Source organism: Anguilla anguilla, chromosome 11, assembly GCF_013347855.1.
Source record: "Anguilla anguilla isolate fAngAng1 chromosome 11, fAngAng1.pri, whole genome shotgun sequence".
Classification (NCBI taxonomy): Eukaryota; Metazoa; Chordata; class Actinopteri; order Anguilliformes; family Anguillidae; genus Anguilla; species Anguilla anguilla.
The window spans coordinates 23,589,206-23,595,626 of NC_049211.1; the positions used below are offsets into that span (position 1 = coordinate 23,589,206).

Consider the following 6,421-nt stretch of genomic DNA (forward strand, 5'->3'; position numbering starts at 1 on the left):
AGGCACCGCATTTCACCCTGAATACTTTTAACCCTCAAAAACCCCTTTGATGTTCATAAAGCACTGTTTTGTTGATACAAGTAGAGCAGTGTAGGAATAGACAGACATGAAAAAAGGCTTAATAATGAACAGCAAATGAAATAATTTAATATTCAGGTTCTTTGGGGCTACGCATGTTTAAGTTATAGACTTCCTTTTTTTTTTTTTTTTTTTTTTTTTTAAAGAACTGAATAATTTGAGTTCATTTATTTGAATTGCTTGTGAGAAGTACTTACTGTAAATGTGTGAGTTTAAGCAGATGTCAGGGCAAGCAGCGCATACAAAAGCAACAACAAGGGCTGCAGTAGGGTGGGAAGGAAGTGGTTCAGCTAATATGCCTTCGATAGATTATGTCACTCCCCTTCCCTTCATGGTTTATTGTAAGTCATGGGGAAATTAATCGGAACTTTGATCGTTTGGTATTGCTGTTCGCCGTGCAGTGGGTGGCTGGTATCTGAACGAGGCTCAACAGGAGCAGGAACGCTGGCATCCTTCTCGTCTTTGCATTGGCAGCTGTCACTCATTAGCTTGGCAAGGTCCTGAAGGAGGATGCCATCCCAGCATGCACTGCTGAGCCCAGCCCTACTGAGTGTGTTTGTATACGCGTGTGCGTGTGATGAGTGGAGTGGTTTGGCACGTAAGGCTTACGTATATGTAAGCCTCTTAGTGATAAGAGCTCCTAATTTAGCTCCTGGGGGTGAGGGGTGAGAATTCATTGAAGCCAGATAAAATAAACAACAGTAATAAAATCAAAATGAAAACCAACACCTTGAAACATAAGGAACCTTCAATTAAAAAACTATTAAATGAGGCACCCAAACAGAACTGTTTCATTGCTTCCAAGCATTACACACTCCATGCACTATGATGGCATTAATACAAATGAGCTATTTTTGAGTGAAGTAGACCTCACTCCTAAATCAAGTGGTTTAATTTCTGATTTCTAAAAATGTTTTTAAACATGATTGTGAGGCAGAGGAATCTGGCGGTTGGCTGTCTCTCTGGCCTTAGTGCTTTTGTAGGAGAAGGCAGGCAGGGCGTCTGAAGCAGCAGTTCAGGGAGGCCGCACTTGGCGACTCAGGCTCAGCGGCGGCCCGTCGCTCCGCCAGCAGCGCACCGTGGCAACCCTGCGCGGAAACTTCCGGACAGACGCGCCAAGCTGCAGCAGCGCCGGGAAACAGCTGCTTGCTCCCGTCACAGGGCGTCCAGACCACAGGGGCTCTGGCCCTACCGAGCGTCGCCACCCCGCCCCCGACAGAGGACAGAGGGGACGTCTTCTGTCCCGGGGATGAAGCGGCGCCTTTGTTTCTCCTCACATCACCGCTGGTTTCCCCACAGTGAAGTGTCAGGAGCTGGGACCTCTGCGAGACACTCTCCGTAAGTTTCATTAACAGCTCGTGGCCTCAGAAGTCTCACTCTCAAAGGGTGCAATTAAAGGGCTGGTAAAAATAAACAATAGTCCTCCAAAGAGGTGCGAGCCTGACTTGCACTTAAGAAGGGGGGGCGGTGGGAGTGAGGCTACCAGGAGAGTCAGCTTCCGCTTGGTTCTGCAAGCCTCTACCTGCGAGGAAATGGCTAATAAGGGATCTAAATCACCAACGCCTGTTTTAAAAAAAAAATAACAGACGGCTTACATTATCAAGTATGAAGATGGTTCACACTCATCAGTGATAACTCTGTAGATTTGACGTGAGAACAAACTGCATTGGCTGTGTTAACACACTGCGGTCAGTGCAGTTTATAACATGTTAAACTTCCTGAAACACATCTGCTCAGCCTCAAGAGCAGCACAGCGCAGCCGAGGCCCATGTTGTGCCGTTTATCAGTAGTTCCAGTGAAAACCTAAACGCTGCTGCTCTGCACAGCAGCAGTTTGGTGTTAAGAACTGCGACTCCAACAAGTACCTGCAGACGAGAAGCGCGCAGGCGATCTTTTTACTGCGTCGCCCTCGAAGCGGCGCACGGCCGCTAACGATGCGCGCAAACACGCCTCCTCTCCGCCGTCTATTTTTACCCCGCCGCTCACCAGACAGCATGTTAATTTTAGCAGTGTCATCTCTCGGCAGTATTCCGCTTACTAAACCTTCATCTCTCGCTAGAGAGGCAGCCGGCGCTCCGTCTCAGAAAGCCTCCGCCGTTTCTCGAATGCGCCATTGCACGGCTGAGCCCTATACGCCATGCACTAGCGGGGCTCTCATTAAATCCAAAGCCCCAGAATGCCGGGCGCATTCCATGGGGGTGTTTAGCCGAGTGGGATCAGGGGACATCAGACAACGGTGGCGGTCCATACCCCCCCCCCCCCCCCCGGTGAAGAAAGGGGTGGGAATGTAAAATATGATTTATGATATCCCAGATTCTTCATGCTTGTGATTTTAGTTTTTTAATCGCATCTCCCAGAGGAGCAGCGACCTGATTGATGTCACTTATGCATTTCCTCTGTAAGTAGGGCAGCTACTTAAGGCCGCAGGAGCAGCCACAGGAGCAGCCGCAGCTACTTCTACAGACATACTGTACTGCAATAATGCCATAAACAAGACATTCATGTAAAAACATAGACTTCACAGATTGAAAACTACTGATAAAACTGCATTCCAAAACATAGAAGCAAGACATCACTCAGTATATAATTCATTAATATACACTATCATCTACAACTGCGTGTTTGCATGCAGACATGCACACAAACACACACACACACACACACACACACACTGCCACTGATTTTCAAACACTTCACTGAAGTCAGACATTTTGGCACATCTGTTTCATTGGTTATCAAAATAATTCTGAAGTGGCTGAATAGAATACCTTTCAGCAAAAACAATACCCAGATTGTTACTATGATGTACCTCATGTCCTTACCTGTTCTGTAGCTGTCAGGAATACATCTAACCCTTGGTTAGCTGGAAATAATTAAGAAATCAATAGACATCCAATATCGTTAATACATGCATGGAAATTTAAATATGTGAAAAGTGATAAACTATTATTATTTACAATCTTTATGACAATGATAATGATTATTATTGTTATTACTATTAATACCATTATTATGTATCATACCTGGTACAGTATGTTGAAATGAGCACAACAGTGACCCCCAGTGTTGGAAGAGTATTGTAGATTTAAGGTTTGTTTACATCTATTAAAAGTACTCACTGTCTCAACCTTAACTTAACAATTACATATGGTGATTTTTCGCCCTTAATTGACAATTGGCAATCGCCAAATTTCACTGAGGAACCATCAATTGGATTTTCCCAAACAAACATGTCTTGTCATGGTTTATTTAAAGAAAAATGGAAAATGTTCCTTATAATATAATTTATTTTATTTATTTAACCTTTATTTACCCAGGGTAGGTTCGCTGCGCACGGATCCTCTTTTGCAGGAACGCCCTGCTTCACACTCATTCACAATACTACTAATAATAATAATTATTATTATTATTAGTAGTAGTAGTAATAGTAGTATTATTATTATTAGTAGTAGTAGTAGTAGTAGTAGCAGCAGTAGTAGTAGTAGTACTATTATTATTATTATTATTATTATTATTATTATTAGCCATTATGATGAAAATAGACGATTAAATGGCATTTTTGCGATTTTAAAAAAAAGTATATAAATTCATATTTATATTTACGGTAATTTGCGTTATTATGTGCAGTAAGCTCGTGGCAGATGTGAATAAATTCACAAAATGTGTGCGACTAGTTAGAGCGAAAGGCTGCGTATTCGGTACAGGACCATGCGGAAAGAAGGCGCGTACTAAATATGAACTGCGTAACATCCTCTCTGCCGAGCATGATTCTGTCCGCACACCTATCCCTTGCGCAGCATCCTACCCCACCTCTCTCTCTCTCTGTTTATCCTTACTGCTTACCGTCGGGTTTTCCTTGATCGACCAAAGGCCTGGTTTTGCGCAATTCGCTTCATCATATGGTAGGGATATTGTTTACAGTCTTTCGACTTCTCAATGCTATCTGACCGCTGGTTAACTGACCGACTGTGCTATGTCTTTACAGCCTTTAGTCTGACGCAGTATAACATTGAGTTTAATCTCAATCTTTTCAAATCGAATACGTCAATATTAATGTCAACGTGGTAAACAATATTGGATATTCATTATAAAGCGGGTTATTACTAATTCATAAAGAAAACGGAACATAATCAATGACACTATTCTAACTTACGTAGCTGCATAATAGTCTAGATACAGATGTAATAAAGGGGATGCTCCTGTCTGTGAAATAACAATAAATGGCTTACCTGGACAAACACAAACCTTCTGGGAATCTGCTCTTGTGCATCCCAGTTTGTTCAACTGGGTCAACGACACACTTATTGCTTCACAGAACTGATTCCCATTATTTTCAATCCTGAAAAAATCCCCTTGACTTTATTAGAAAATCACTATCGAATTTTCCACGGCGCAACATTTGAACCCCGCCCCCCACACTCCCCCACTCTCTGATTGGAGGACACTTTGCAACTTATTTCTCCGACGTCAGTATCACACGCGATTGACGCATGTTTACAAACATTTGATGAGATCACGTGCTACTGGGGACCGTTTTACCGTAAATCTCCGGATTTTCCCGTATTGGCTGAAAAAATGAACGTTCACTCGTATGAAAGATATAACCAAACGCAACGCTGAGGGCAATTTTATAAAAGAACCTGGGTTCAAAACTATATTCTCAACAGTCTGTTAGATTATATGAGGTTAGATTTGTTTTATGTTTTCAAGTATGCTCCACATCCACATTATAAAAATATCGGAAATAATAGCCTATGAGAAACCTCTCACATAGGTTCCTCTTTGCCGAAAATACTTGCGACATCAGCTTTGAAGTCTGTAATAAACCTTACGTTTACGTAGCTAAAACACAAGTCAAGTAGCTGCTGTCAATATAACATAGCATATGCAGCAGCATATATCCAACATACAGGCCTAAAGATATTCTGATTACGTTAGTGAATAACCGCTACACTGTGGTTACTTTTTCCCCAAATATTTGCTGCATCAGACGAAACAATATTATAGCCATTATAACCAATATAACTTGTGTAAAATATGACTGTATGTAGCCTATAGTCTAACGTTAGGAGTTGCACGATTGCAGTTATATCACAAACGGTTTAATTAGTCTGAAACATCCTGGTAGGCTACTTGTTTTTAAAGCTTGAACTTGATTTTTCATATTTTGGAAAATACGAGTTCGATTCGTTTGTTAAGCATGAGACGATCTTTTTTTCTACATTTCAAAAATCTTTAACAACTGAGCAGTGTAATAAATATTTTCTTCGTAGATTGTGTTAGAACTACGAAGTGGCAATTGTCAAATGTTTTTAGCAGGCAGTCAACGAGTGAACACAGCAGGGGGCGATATTGAACCAAATAAAAGGTCGTGCTTAGCTTTCTCTTTGCTGACGCACATGAAATCCCCATTTGGGAAACAGCCCCTGACAGTAACAATGCTTGTTTTATTATTATAATTTGTTATGGTAGGCACTGTTCTACAAAGGCTAAAACATAACCATGTGTATCTATTCCAATATTTTTCATAACGTGTAGGCCTAAATTGTACCCTTAGCCCAGCATATTCTAATGCTTAGAATTGGCAGTCTAGCATACAATTAATTTTTCTGTGGTACGCACTTGTTATTTTCTGCAATAAGGCACCCTGTTGTACTTTTAATCGTCTGGTTAAAATGATCAGATATAAATTGCACTTATAAGACATGATTAATGACAAATTTAGTCAAATTCTGCATATAATTACAAAATTTGACTTCAGAGCACTGCAGGTTTGCATAATTATGGAAAATAAATTATTATGTTTACTCGATTCTTATGGTTCTCATGACAGATGTATGTTGTGCTTGCAGCTGGTCAGTTTTTCTTTATCTAAGCAAATCTGAAATTTAAGCAATTCTGTAAACGAGGCCCAAGTTTCTTAACTGAAAGCCATTAATTCTTTTCATTTTATCCAATATGCTATCTTGTTACATAATAACAAGATATCATATGGTATGCACTTCCTTTCCGTTGCTTTGGATAAATTAAAATAAAAAACAAATAAAAATAAATGTAAATGTAAATCTTGTTGAGTCAGAGCTATTACCTTAACAAATAAAATAAAGAGAATGGGTTACTAATTGGTGGCCCTTATTAAAATGTGGTATTGCTGAACTTCAAATAGAAACATGAAAACTATTTTGTCAAGGTAACAATAGATATTCACAGGCATGATCTGTAATATTATGAGAGTAATATGCTCCATTCCATAGGACTGCAGGTAAGCTGCAGACCAACACATATAACTTACTAACTCTTATGTTTGCAGAGCACAGCAGGCTGAAGTTAAATTAAGTAAATG

The 6,421-nt window shown here is 40.4% G+C and overlaps 1 long non-coding RNA gene across 1 annotated transcript; it reads right to left on the reverse strand.

Annotated features, from left to right (window-relative positions):
• Positions 1-846: 846 nt before the first annotated feature.
• Positions 847-4,459, reverse strand: LOC118208602. The gene is made up of 2 exons (XR_004761592.1): positions 4,308-4,459; positions 847-2,941 (listed from the first exon to the last, which is right to left on the reverse strand). It is a non-coding gene; the product is annotated as an uncharacterized LOC118208602 (long non-coding RNA).
• Positions 4,460-6,421: the final 1,962 nt, after the last annotated feature.